This window comes from Dysidea avara, chromosome 6 (genome assembly GCF_963678975.1).
Source record: "Dysidea avara chromosome 6, odDysAvar1.4, whole genome shotgun sequence".
NCBI classification, from domain to species: domain Eukaryota; kingdom Metazoa; phylum Porifera; class Demospongiae; order Dictyoceratida; family Dysideidae; genus Dysidea; species Dysidea avara.
In genome coordinates this window covers 7895187-7910204 of record NC_089277.1, presented here as the reverse complement: position 1 = coordinate 7910204, position 15018 = coordinate 7895187, and the positions used below count along the sequence as shown (strand labels likewise).

The 15018-nt window shown below is 39.5% G+C and overlaps 1 protein-coding gene across 1 annotated transcript in view; it reads right to left on the bottom strand.

The window, feature by feature from the left end:
- The window catches only part of LOC136258253 (uncharacterized), a 194826-nt gene that overhangs the window by 96874 nt on the left and 82934 nt on the right, over positions 1 to 15018 (bottom strand). The window lies entirely within an intron of this gene.

Here is a 15018-nt window from a genome sequence, read left to right as displayed (position 1 = left end):
AGTGTGCTAGGACTGCAGCACAGACTGTGGCTGATGTAAGTAACTGTGACACATTGTATTTGTACTAAAATATTCACGATATAGTTCTACTGGATTGTGGGCGAATTTGTTGGAGTACAGTTGTGGCACGTGCGATGATGCTCGACGAAAATGCTTCCATTGATAATAACTGGTAGCAATCAGTAAAGAAGTAGTTATGTAGCTAGTTACATAAGCTGTAATAATACAACACCGTATGTTGGCTAGCCCATCATTGGGTCATTAGCCTTTTGTGCACTTATGAACAATGTCGAGCGTTTTGTGGGGATGCCTGCCCCCCACCACCGTCTGGCTAGCTACGCCCCTGGTTTTGAGCACTGCTCAAAAGCATAATAGGTTATTTTCAAAGCATAATTGGCTCAAGCCTAGTACACCCTTGCATTTCACTTACAAACTACGTACATAACACAATTTCCTTGTATATAAGCCAACTTAATATTATTGTTAAGCAAAAACACTACAGTTTAAGGAGATAATTTATTTTAATTTCACTTACTATTAATCATATATTATAATATATAATACAACAGAATAATTATGGAGATGTAATTTCACTTGTATTTTTCATATATCAAACTGTACTAGTTTTTAAACTTTTTTTGTAAAATAACATTATTATGACTGGTGAACCCACGCATACCACATCAAAAGAAAGAATAACACTGAATGCCCAATTATAGTCTGAAAAGTGAAGTATCCATTACTCTTCGTTGTCAGCTATGTTCAACCCATAACAAGAATCAAGAACTGTTCAAAATGCACCTCTGCAATCAAAGTAGCCACTATGAAAAGTACAGACGATTTCTGTTACGAAGGGAAGCCGTCACGTGCTACTGCCAAATTGACACTTTATGCTGTCAGCAAAGATGAAAGGGACACACTGGTAAGTCCATGAAGAATAGAACTGCAGCATGCCAAAAGGAACCTCTCGAGCCAAAGCAACATCAAACAGCGAAAAACTCAAGCCCGTAGCTTTAGTCGTTATCAAGTTATGCTTGTTTGAAGGAATCAGTCAGTAACTCAGTCATTAGAAAATTCTGTTTAATAAAAAAAATATTTATTTTTTATTTTTTAATTCCTTAGCAACTTGTTGAAAACGTTTTGGGTCTATCTCAAAGCTTGTTTGGGCTTGGTTTTACCTAATCAATACTTCCTCATTGTCATTAGGGAAAACTAAGGCTGTTTTTTTTTTGTGGATATTTTTTGTGGGCCACACCCACTCCTTTGTGGTCCCTACTATGAACTCTTAACTTTGTTTACAAGTGTATATTTTGTTTAGCCATGTATGTAAGATTTCCACTGTCATGGAACTATCATGTATTACTCCTGTTTACAAGCAGAAAGGCAGTGTTACTGATCCCCGTTTTTACAATCCAATTACTGTTCTTCCGGTTCTAGCAATGGTATTTGAATGGGTTATTTATTCACAGATATATCATCATATGTTCCAGCTTCTCAATTTGGAAGGTACTGGCGCTCAGGACTGTAGAAATGCAATAGCATTTACTACTATTCAAGCACTGGAACACCTTGAGGAGCGTCGTATTATATGTTTAGACATTCACAGGGCCTTTTGATAGTGTATGGTGGGCTGGTTTACTGAAACATCTTTGGAGCACTGGTCTGAGAAGTAAGGCTTATGATCTTTTGTGCTCCTATTTGTGTAATAGGAGTTTATTTGTGGTGGCTCATGGTGATACTTCTTCTCAGTGGAACTTTACAGCTGGTGTTCCTCAGGGTGGTGTCTGGTCCTCTATATTGTTCAATTTGTACATTCAACACCTTACTAAACAAGTTTTACATTGTGACTTGTTTGAATATGCTGATGACTCATCTCTTGTGAAGGTGATTAAGGATCGGATAGCAGCTGCTGAAGAGATAATTGCTGACTTAAATTATGTTTTTTTCTGGGGTGGAGTGTGGAACATTAATAATTTTGAACCTGCTAAATGTCACTCACTGTGTGTATCATTAAAGCTTGATGTTGAGTGTCACCCCCTCTATGTATGGACTCCCTTTCCATCGATGAGGCTGATAATTTTAAGATATTGGGGTTCTATTTTGATCGTAGATTGACTTGGAGCTCTATGATAGAAAATATGTCCACCCGCTGTTGACAGAGAATAGGAGCACTGTACCATGTTAGAGATTTTTCTGGGTCCAAGAAGCCTAGCTGTTGCTTTAAAATCCATTGTGAGGCCTGCATGTGAATACAGTAGTGTCGCTGTTATTGGTGCTTCAGCCGCTCACTTATCTAAACTTGATGTGGTACAGATATTGGCTGAGAAACTGAGTGAATGTGCATTTCCCTCACTGCATTCTTACCATGAGACCAGTGCTGTGGGCCTACTTTGTAAGTTGCTTGCTTTCTGAGGTCAAGGACCTCTACAACAGTTTTGTCCGACTTTTACCACTGCTCCACTGACACATTCTCATTGCTTGAGAAGTTTAAATAACGATCCATTATCACTATCCTCATTAGTTCAATACACATCTTTAGATCTATTTAGAAGAAGCTTTCTTGGTGTGATCACTAACATTTGGGCATCTACTTTAGACATCAGGCTGAGAAGTTCTAAAGAGGGATGGTCTACTGTTTTAAAACTGTTACAGAGACATCTTTGTGTTTAATTGTATGTATGTTGTATGCTCTTTAGATGATATTGTAAATTTTAAAAAAGCCACACCTTTTTTATAATGACATGAATCTTGATAGCATAATAATATTTTAATCACCTCACTTTTCTATTAACTCAAATTTTATCTGTCGTATCTAAAGTAATATTCCCATAATGTTCATTAATTTATACTCATACATGCTGTAACTATATAGTCAAAATAGAGTTAGTTATACTATTTGCAGTGAAAACCCTAGTTGCCAACATTTTAGTGTTCATAGCTACACATAGCAGACTATAATTTAAGACATATAAAAACTGTATAGCTACATAGGCATCTAATAATCTCAACACAATCAGAGACTTGGAGAAGGTTAAGATACACAAGTTTCAAGATTACAGATAATTGTGCAGTGCAATCACTGATGATGGCAGCAGCAGATCATTGACATGATCTATTAGACTATTTGAGCATTTTAGAAGGTTATCATAGCATAATAATTTCAGCAATACCTCATTCTTAGTGAATCAATTATTTCTTTTGGCTAATCAAAGGATGCTCCCCTTAACTTTCAATTATTCCTATGAATGCTTGATAATTGCTAATGTAATTGCTATACCTACTAACAAAGCTGTGCATTACAGCCTGGCTTTGTCAAATTCACTCACATACATATCAAGAGTTCATAACATTTGTATGGTGGAGAGTGTCTAACTTGAATGCATTCACCAAATACCCTGCGTAAAGTAACAGCTCAGCCTTATTTCAGAACAAAGGCTTTGCTTTCATCAACACCAATCAACAGTTTTCTATCTCCAGTGAAGGTGTTGATTTGATAAAAGGTGAACTTTGGTGAACTTTACACAGGGTGTTTGTACAGGCCATACTGAGAGTTAGACACTCTCCCCCATACAAATATTACGAACTTTTGTACGTATGTATGTATATAAAACATTCTTATGAGCATAGTAAGTTCTGTAATTAAAAATGTGATGTATATACATGTGTAGTTGTAGCACCCTGATCTACTGTATAAAGAGTTTGTTGCAAGGTTTTCAGCATTCTGATAATTTTTTAGAGTTATCTTTCTATGCTAGCCAAGCAAGCTATTGAAATTTCAGATGTTAAGAACGTACCTATGTGTGGATGTAGTATAGCTCATTCAGTGATATTAGTCCTGTTGCATGATCTGTGATAGATAGTTTGAAGCAGTAGGTTCCGTTATGAACGATTTGGTATGGACTACTCCACTCGCGAACTACAATGAGCCGTTACACGTGTTCTCACTTATCATGAAGCGCACTAACAAGCACATACATACACGTGATACCACATTACATAATATCTAATAATAATTATATTGATGTCATAGTTACTAGTTCTCGACATCCTCCGGGAGGCCACATAAGGTTTGTGTCCATTCTCTTACTTGTTGTCTCCCCCAGATTGCCGCTTTGCGAGCAGGTCTTCTCTCCACTTCTGTTTGTAGTGTCTGGTCACCATCATCTGGTGAATTTGACTTGTCCTGATGCTGTTTAAATAGGGGATCTTCTGCAGTTACTTCCAGAGGGTAGAGTTTGGCGATCAGGCGATTAGTTCTACCAATAGAAGTCCTGATGTTGGCTGCTGTGACCAAGCCATCTTCTCCAGCAATGGTGTCTTCCACAACAGCAAGACGCCAATTGATACGTGGAGCATCATCATGAACTAATACCGCGGCTCCAGGTTTCACAGTTTGGACATTAGGAGCATTAGCTTGATGAAATTCTCTTAGCCCAGTCAAATATTCCCTTCTCCATCTTGTCCAAAAGTGTTGAATCAGGGCTGCTCGTTCTTGGTTCTTGACTGGACTTCTGTTTCTCCAAAGTCAGGGTCACACTGGTTGTACTGTGGGGTAATGTGATATGGTACACAAACTATCTTCCTACCATATAGCAGGTGGGCTGGGGTAATTGGGTCTGGGTCACTGATGTCTGTAGGGACATATGTAAGGGGGCGGTCATTGAGAATTGCCTCAATCTCAACGATAATGGTTTGGAGGCTGTTAAGGGTTGTAAATGCCCTACCCAAGACCTTCTTCAAGGTCAGCTTAGTCAACCCAATAAGCCTCTCCCAAAACCCCCAAACCAGGGAGCGTGTTTTGGGATGAACCTCCATTCTGTACCAGACTTGGAGAGGGCACTTGTGAGTGAGGGTGAGGAGAACAAGGCCTTAAGTTCATTAGCAGCAGATAGAAATGTTGACCCATTGTCTGAAAGGACAAGACGGGGCAGGGATTTTCTGCTGCTGAAATGCCTAAAGGCTTGTAAGAAGCATTCAACAGTGAGATCTGTCATGATCTCTAGGTGTACAGCACGTGTGACAGCACAAGTAAATAAACAAATGTACACCTTACATTCTCCTTCACCTCTCACATACAAGGCATCAGTGAAGTCAACTCCTGTGACTTCGAAGGGCAAGGATTGCTCTACACGGGCCTTCACAAGTGGTGGAGGATCTGGTGCAGTGTATGGTCGTCCAGCTAATTTCCTACAGGTCACGCACCTCCTCAACAGAGCTCTGATTCTTTGCCTTGCACGAGGTACCCAATACATTTGACGGAGAGCAGTCAGTGTCATGCTGACCCCTGCATGGTGCTGTTGCTTGTGAGTGTGCCATATGAGGAGTGAAGTAAAGGAGTCCTTCGGTGGCTGAAGAAAGGGAAACTTAGCGGACTCTGAAAGCGGTGCATTGTGGATCCTACCACCACAACAGATCAGGCCAGTGCGGTCAAGATACAGTCTAAGTTGTCTCACAAGTGGTGGCTGTGAAGAGTGAGTTTTCGAACGTAGGGTGTTTATTTCCTCTGGAAAGCATTGAAGTTGAGCACTGGATGCCCACTGAATATTGGCAATGGACAGTTCAGAGGGTGTTAAAGGTCTCTTAAGCTTGAATAACGTTTGCCTGGCGTTATTGGTGAAGCGAAGGACATAAGCAGTTACATCTAGTAACTTGGAGTAACTACTGTAAGCAGAAGGATCAATTAAAGCGTGTATACTATTGGTAGGTGGTGATATGGTTGTGCTGTGGACACTGGCAGATGACAGAGATTCTTCCACACTGTTAGCCTGCACAAGGAAGGCTTCTGAATGGGTCCAGGTGGGCCATTCAGTAGGAAACAATAGCCATGGAGGGCCATGCTTCCACAGTGTTGAGTTAACCAATTGCTCAGCTGGTAGTCCACGGGTCAAGAGATCTGCTGGATTACAAGCAGTGGGGCAGTATTTCTAAATTGATGGGATAGCTAGAATTTCTTTCACCCTATGTTCAATAAATGGTTTCAGCTTTTCTTGCTTTGGAGCCAGCAAAGAACTATCTGGCTATCAGACCAATAGTGAATGACAGTGTTGTGGGTGAGTGAGTCCACCACAAAGGAACCTAGGCGAGCTGCTATGACTGCGGCCATGAGCTCCAGCCTGGGTAGAGTGTGTTGTTTTAGTGGAGCTACACGAGATTTCGACATTACAAGTGATGAATGGTTGCCATATTGAATGTAAACAGCAGCACCATATGCCTTTGGGCTGGCATCAGCAAAGACATGTAAGATAGTAGGGGAAGGATCTCCCATTCGGAGCATAGGAATATACTGTCGCGGGAAATGCTGTTGTAAGGCAACTGAGATGTCTGCTACAACATTGTCAACATATAGGCTCCTCAAGATGCTGGTGGATACTGGTGATGGATGCTGCTGTAGGTGAAATGTGATTGCTGCATTGAGCATGAATGGTGAACAGCTAGCACCACATAAGACAACCTTGAAACGGTAAGGCTGGAAAGGGCTACTCGGATCTTGTGGGTTAGAAAGCCAAAGGAAGCGAGTGCAATCTCTGTCAGATTCATCGAGTTGAAGATGGAGAAATGCTTACTCGATGTCAGCAGAGAAAGCATGCATATACAGATGAAAGCGTAAGAGTATGGCACATAGATGATTAAGGAAAGGTGGGCCAATGTGAAGGCAATCGTTTAAACTAGGATGTTGGGATGACTGTTTGCAGCTGCAGTCGTAAACGTTCTGATATAGGTGTGGTATCTGAATCTTTCCTAACCGGTCTATGAGGTATGTAGTGTGCCAGGTGAGTTTTGAAGTCATTCACCTTTTCAATAAACCCTTTCTTCTCCTGGTCATAGAGAATTTTGCCATACATTTGCAGCAATTCTGGGGTTTTGGCTAACCGCTGAGCCAAAGATCTGGTGCGTTTTGCACAGATGGAGAAGTTCGAGGGCAGAGGAGGATGATCCTCTTTCCAAGGGAACTTGAGTGATAAGGCTTCATCAGGCTGACGTTCGATGCTGCTCTGCATGTAGGTCTTCATGAAGGAATCATCAGTATCCATTGTGCTGGAGGGGATTCTACTTGCTTCAGTTGTCCAGAAAGCATCCAGGTCCTGGTTGTCCATAGCAGTAAAGTTGACATGAACAAAGGATACCGCTGCAGATGAATGTAACAGAGGGCCAGAGAGTAAGTAACCCAAGCGAGACTGGACTGCAGTAGGGCCATTGCCACGAATGATGTGGTCTTGGACAAACGTCCAATAGTAGTCAGTCCCCACAAGAATGTTGATCTCAAAGTTGTCATCCTCGGTAACAGGGTGGGCTAGTTTCAGGTCTTTCAAGTAAGGCACATTCCTTATTTCCATACGTATAGAGTTCTGCAATGGGGCTGCAAGTTTGGGTACTACCAAGACTGACATTGGTATGGCACTCTGGTCTTGTGTGTGCACTGAAATACTGGCTACTTGTAAGGATCTAGTAGCAGATACGGTGTTTCCGAAGGAGGACAGGGAGATCCGGTCTGTATGGGTTGCCTTTAGGCAAAGTCTGTCTGCCAGGTCTTGAGAGATGAAGGAGCACTGTGCACCTTCATCAAAGAGAATATTTCCTTCAACACTGATTGGACCTACCGAGACAGTAGCAATGGCAGACAGGCATTGCGAATTGACACAGGCGAGGGGGGAGAATTAGCCACTGCAGTGAATGCTGGCACTTGTGCACTGTTGGTTGTTGGAGGAAGGGGTGGCTGTGTACTGTTGGTTGGTTGAACACTGTTGTTCATTTGAGAAGGTGGTAAAGGAGGCTTAGCATCTGTAGGAGGGCACAAGCTTGTATGGTGCTTTTGGTTATACTGTTTGCAATGTCTATGAAAGGTGCACTGTGAGACCCTATGGTGTGCTAAACAGTTAAAACATAAGCCTGCTTCTTTAATGATAGACACGCGCTGCTGGTGGCCCTTGGTAACAGTGCACTGATTGGCAGTGTGTGCACCCTTACAGTAAGTACAGACTGGTTCCTTTTTCTCCCGCTGGGCTTTGGGTTTTCTGGCTGTCGTATGAAAGGATACAGTAGTGGTGTGAAGTTCCTTGGAAAAGCCATTGGAATAGTGCCCTACTTCAAGGACTCTTATTTCCTTAAGAATTGAGGTCAGTACTTCCCGAATGGTCCATTCTCCACTATTGTGGTCTCGAGCAAATTGTTTCTTGAGCTTTATGGGAAGCTTTCCCAGGACCATTGGTGTTAGCATTGTAGAGTAGGTGCCAGGAGACTTTCCCAGGGACCTTAAGGCTCTCTTGTGGCTCTCTAGTTTATCATGGAACCCTTGAAGACTGGCCAGGTTATTGACAGGCTTGGGAAGGTTCATTAACGTATCCATGTGTGCATTGACTAACTTATATGGCTGCCCAAACCTGTCCTTCAGCAAAGCCACAGAGTGAAGGTAATTCATGTCAGTCAAAGGGAAGTTGTCTATGACCTGTGCTGCATCACCCAACAATTGTGCCCTTAAATAATGAAATTTCTGTACCCCAGTCAACCCCTCATTGTTATGTACAGCTGCTTCAAATGAGTCCCAAAATGTTTGAAACTGAAGGGGGTCCCCGCTAAAGGTAGGAAGAGTTAGCTTGGGTAACCGAGTCACAAATTGACCCGCATTACGTACAACATGTTTGTGTGGTACTACAGGTACATCATGACTCACTAGGGTTGGAGTGGTGACACCATCATCAGGTTCTGCGTGCCCTTCAGTCTCTGGATTGTTCTGCAGTGCTATCTGCTGTTCACTGGTATCGGTGTTTCCAGCAATTTGCTCCTCTTGGTATAGTTCCTGTTGATGTTGGGCGGAGAGGTTAGGTGTAGTCTTCTTGGCTACAAAGGCAGTGGAGAACTTCTGCAGAGAGGTAATATGCTCAGTTAGATGAAAGTGGTACATCTCTACTTCTGTAACTTCATCCTCAAGATCTTTTTCCGTTATAGTCGCCGCAAGGATAGTTTCGTCTAATTCCTCCAATTGGTGCTTCTTAGTTGACAACTGGCTCAATATAAGATCGATAGTCTCTCTATCTGGTTCGGAGATCGTCTGAGGAGTGGTTTCATCAGCGTCAATGATTCCTTGGGCCTTGCTTAGTAGCTTTGTAACAAATGAACAGCTGCCGCGTCTGGAAGCTTGAGCGCGTTGAAGGGCATCCATCCAAATCCCTGGTCCAATGCAGCACCAAAATGTGATAGATAGTTCGAAGCAGTTGTAGGTTCCGTTATGAACGATTTGGTATGGACTACTCCACTCGCGAACTACAATGAGCCGTTACACGTGTTCTCACTTATCATGGAGCACACTAACAAGCACATACATACACGTGATACCACATCACATAATATCTAATAATAATTATATTGATGTCATAGTTACTAGTTCTCGACATGATCTACTATACAATCCTATTTTAAACACTCCTCAAAAGTATAATGTTTAATTTTATGAGCGAAATAACTTCATCCCTAACAGTCACAAAAACTCTGTTATAGGTATACAAACATGACACCTCTTAAAGTTACATCCTTTTGAATAAAAAAAACTTTTTATTAAGACACCTATTAGTAATTACTACAAGTATAAGGAATTTTAAGTTTGATTTGGGATAATAGAAAAAAAGAACGGAAAACAAGGGAGGTTGCCTACACCAGCAGATATACTAGTGGTCATTTAATCCCTAATTCAGTCTATACATGAGTGAATTAGGATTGAATGTTCACTAGTATATCTGTAGGTGTAGGCGACCTCCATTGTTTCTCTATACTTAATCTTTCTGTGATCCCAAATCAAACTTAAATTCCTACTTTTTCCTATATTTGTTTGTTTACCATTTTTTGCAACATTATTATGACTGGTGAACCTGTGCATACTACATCAAAGAAAGGAAGGTGCCAGAGTTAATGTTTTTTGTCTGAACATGCACCCTATCTATAAATTATTTACTCATAAGTGAAGTGGTCATTACACTTTGATTTTCAGCTATGTTCAGCCTGTTGCACAGTGCTACAAAAATAGAACAGTAGGAGAAGCACCTTTGCAATCAATCTAGTCACCACGGAAAATATGGATGATTCCTGTTGCAAACATAGGGAAGTCATGCATACAGCCACTGCAAATCAACACCAACATAAAGAAATGGGACACAAAGGAGGACAAAGATAAGTCCATGCTGTTTCCATTGTATGTACTCTGGTATGTAAAGAGGTACATCTCGAGACAAAGTGATGTCATATAGTAGAAAAATCAAGCCCGTAGCTTTAGCCGTTATCAAGTTACGCTTGCCTGAAGGCATCAGACAGACAAGCAGGCATTCAGGCAGAAAATTCCATTTAATAGTCATTTAAATTTTGTAAAATTATATTGAAAGTAAATATATGATTGTTTAATTAATCAATTAACCCTTTGAATCCAGAATTAATTTTGAACATGAAATAATGCACATGTGGGTGCTGTAGGCAGAGCATCAGGTTTCTGTTACTGTACAATGGGATATTCTTATACATGAAATGAACCTAATTTCATGCACTATAATAACATGTAAACAATTTAATACAACACTAAAAAATACTTATTGTATACCACTGGATTCTGTAGCACATGAGGATTCTAATGGTGCTTAGTTAAGGCCATAGCACAAAGCATGGTGAAGATATTGTTTAATTTATTGCTGTAACTACTGACTTTTGTAACTTACTCCAGGCTGGTTCCCTGGACATATCAGTAATTCTGTCTGCCCAGTAATAAAAAATACAATAAATAAAATAAATGAGTTGATGTAGTATAGCTGATTACATTGTAAATCAGTGACATCAATCCTGTTGTATGATCTACTATACAAACCTATTTTTAACCCTCCTCAAAAGAATAATGTTTAATTTTATAAGTTTATTAATCTCATTCCTAACAGTCACAAAACTCTTGTATAGGTATACAGAAATGAGACCTTCTACAGTTTCATTCTTTTGAATACAACAAACATTTGATTAAGACATTGATTAGTAATAATTATTATAACACCTAATCTAGGCCTCAATGATTACTGTATATGTGTAAATACATCACAATCATTTAAAAGCAAACGTCTGATTATTTTGATATGATATAATAAGGAATTTTTAACTTGAGTAGAGATCAACTAGAATATAGTGCACAAAAAAAGTAATTAATTTAACAGATCTGACAGATCCCACAGTTTTGTGGAGCGAGCATTGAAAATTCTGTATGAGCAGGATATTGCAATTCTGGTAGCTCGATCAAAAAATGGCACAATAACTCTGCATGGATGGTAACTTGCATGCACAAGATGCTGTAAAGTGCACTAAGCAACTAATCTCAATTGTAACTGTTACAGCTGGGCATACAGGCCAGTACATCAGTGTACATAGAATGAAGCACCTTAGTACAAAGAACTTACACAGCAAAGCAGTGCGTTAAGACAGGAACATGACTAGGAGTTTTCAAAGGGGTTTCCACTACTGAAAAGTAGATGCAGGATGCAGGGGTCTGGCCCCCAGACGCTGATGACAATTTAATTTTACTGGTTGTCAATAGCCAGTAGTGTGACTGCTACATAACAAATTGATAAACATAAAACATATATGGTCAATTTTAGCCACTGAACTGCTACTAACAATTTTAGTAGGGTAACCTGAACCCCCCTCGGCACGCCCCTGCAAAATGAAGTGATTTAACTGTGCCAACTAATCAGCATGTACCTATTCCATTTTGCTAAGAACGAGTTCTTCTCCACCTGTTGTCAGTTGAACTCAAACACGCAAGAAACAAACAATTATCAGTGTTCATAGAATGAAATACCTTAGTACAACAAACCTCGCAAAGAACTCAGTATGTGGCAAAGCAGTGTGTTAAGAAATGCAAATAATTAAACCGTGCAAACTAATCAGCATGAACTCAAACACACGAGAAACAAACATACCAGCCAGCACAGAGTCAATCAAGCAGCATGTACAAAATAAAATGTTATCAGAAAACCACTAATGCCCTATTGCAAATAAATGAACACCTGGGGTTGTCAGTGAAAATAACTGACATAGGAAAGTCCATGATGTGTGTATTGTACATACATACTATGGTTGGTGAAAAAGCACATCTTGGGACGAAGTGACATCAAACAGTGAAGAAATCAAGCTCATACCTATATCCATTGTCGAGTTATGCTTGGCTGAAGACATCAGTTAGTCAGAATAAAATTCTGTTAAATAGAAAATTTTAAAATTTCATAGAAACTTTTTGGAAGGGTTTGGGGCTGATCTGAAGACACTTTTGTGCTTGACTGTGCCCACAAAGTTGTCATGAAAGGAAATTGAGGCTGGTTTTAGGGTGATATTTTTGGCTGGAAAAGCCTGGTTCCGCATGATCCCTACTATACAGTACTACCTACTGTATTGCATGATTTTGAAGACATGATTCAAGTACAATAGCTAACTGTTTCTAATAAAAAGAAACTAAACATGCTGACATTTCAGGCATGCAGCAACCATGTTCTTTTTGTTTGTTTTATAAATGCAGGTGTAGATGACCTATATAATTATTTGCTTGATCTCACAATCTCTCTCTCTCGCACACGCGCACTCACACATACCTTGTATTATAAAGAATATACTGCAGCAGTAATAATTGTGCCTCCTTCAATGTTGTGCGGTAAAATACATGTATAATATCCCTAACTATAGTTAGCTATAGTTTTGTACACCTACAAAGTTTTTGTCACCGGTTAATTGCCTACCAATAATTGGCAATAACCGGTTAATTGGTTGTATGTAGTAAAGTGATACTGGAAGACATGATAGGTATTCAACAAGCCTGCTGGAAGGTTTAAGGTGGAACCAATGTGACCATCAACATCCTGTCTTACAATAACAATTATTACAATCACATATTTACACGGGTAGTTGGAAAAGGCGGATAAGATTGGACACAGACATGGACATGGATATATTAAAAATACACTTTTACATTTACAAAACAGTTATTTTTCACACCTAATGTTGTTTTTACAGCAGCATTCGTTTCCAGACTCAAGCGTCGATCTAGTCATAGCGCTTTTATATCCATTTATAAGCATATGTGCAAAGGATAGACTAGCACTCTAAAGACCATAGTGGTGTACACGTGCTCTAGAAATCTAATTTCAGTGTCATAGGGACTAAGCTGGCACATCCCAACCTAATCTCATAGGCCAGGTCCTTGAAACCCTCACTGCTTGGTATAAGCACCTGTGACTTATACTAAAATTAAGGCTTAAGATTGTGGATTTGGCTTACTAAGCTAAGTTGCATGCGGCATACAAGCTAATCTCTACAATTATATAACTCATATTAGAGCATGTGTACAACACTATATGATCTTTGGCATTCTGTGGAGTGCTGGTCTAGTCCTTCACACGTGTGCTTATAAATGGATATGCACTATGACAAGATTGATTCCTGGGTCGGGAAGCAGAAGACTGCTGTAAAAACAATGTTAGGTATGAAAAATAACTGTTATATCAATGTAAAAGTGCTTTTTGAAAATGTCCGTGTCCGCGTCCAATCATATCCACCTTTTCCAATTACCCTATTTACACATCCTTTGAGGTTATGTTGCGATGTTAACACTTGTCAGCAGCGGTAATTTATGGTTTACCAAGTGGGTGGGAAAAACCAGTTTAAAGGTTTAATTGGCTGACCTACCCGGGTTAATAACCGGTTATTTGCATACTGGTTCACAGCACTAGTTAGCTAACTAACAGATTAGATACAGAGTACAAGTTAACATTACAATACTTTACCCAGTAATCAGTGACAATGATGAGTACTTATGTAGTTTATAATTAGTTAAGAAATTCCAGTTACATATAAAGGACCATGTACATTTTATTTGCAAAAAAATAATCCTAGCAGGCTAATGGGCAGTGTTGGAAAAGTTACTTTTTATAAGTAACTAGTTACATATTACATATTACTAGCAACTGAACTATTTAGTTACAGTTACATATTACCCATAAAATAAAGTAACTATAATAATATTACATATTATATTACTTTGTGTCCACAGCCTTAAGTTTTCACATGTGAAACTACTACCTTAACACGTGATGTGATTGCGTTGTTGGACAATGTGCAAATCTTGGTTATAAGTAAGAAGCTGGTGAATAAGCTTCATTCAGTAGGCTTCATTACTTTGTTGTGGCTAGGCATCACTCAGTGGATTACTAACAAGATTAGTAACTTCCATTACTTGTAGTAATAATATTACATAATATTACATTCGTTACAGTAACTATATTACTTAGGTAACATGTTACATTTGTAAGTAAAGTAACTTGAGCTATATTACCTGTTTTTATAGCGTATTTCATTATATTACTTAGTTACCACAAAAGTAATAATATTACATAACGAGTTACTCCCAACACTCCTAATGGGATATTGCTGCAGACTGATGGAAGTTTTTATGAGCAACTGTAGAGGATTTTAAGTGTTATGTGGTGACTGTTCTATTAGAATATTTCACTGATTGTTTTATTAGAGTACTAGCTAGCATTGGTACCTGCCCTATGTGTAGGGAGCACATTATAACAACAACTAAGCATTAAACATCAGTGCCATTCATGCCATGCAGCATGCATGGTGATAACATTCTTAATACCGCCATTTTGCAAAGTACCAAAATGATGGGAAACATGCAGGTACTCCTGAACCTGCAGAATTGCAGTAGCTAAGCTAAAACTATTGTAGTAATGTGTATGCTAATAGCACACAGGTGTGAACAAAGTGGATGGTTCTAGCAGCATTTGTCCTATTATGCAAGCTATATATGTAGTAACATTTAATAATATATTAACCACAAAAGACATTAATTTATTGGTACCTGCAATGCAGAAGTGAAGTTGCCATATTGCACTTCATGCAGAAGGAGCGAGCAAAGCCCCTCCAAAAAAATGGTTATACAAGATCAACATCTATACATATATATAAAACTGAAAAGCCATCTGTCTGTCTGTCTGTGTGTCTGCA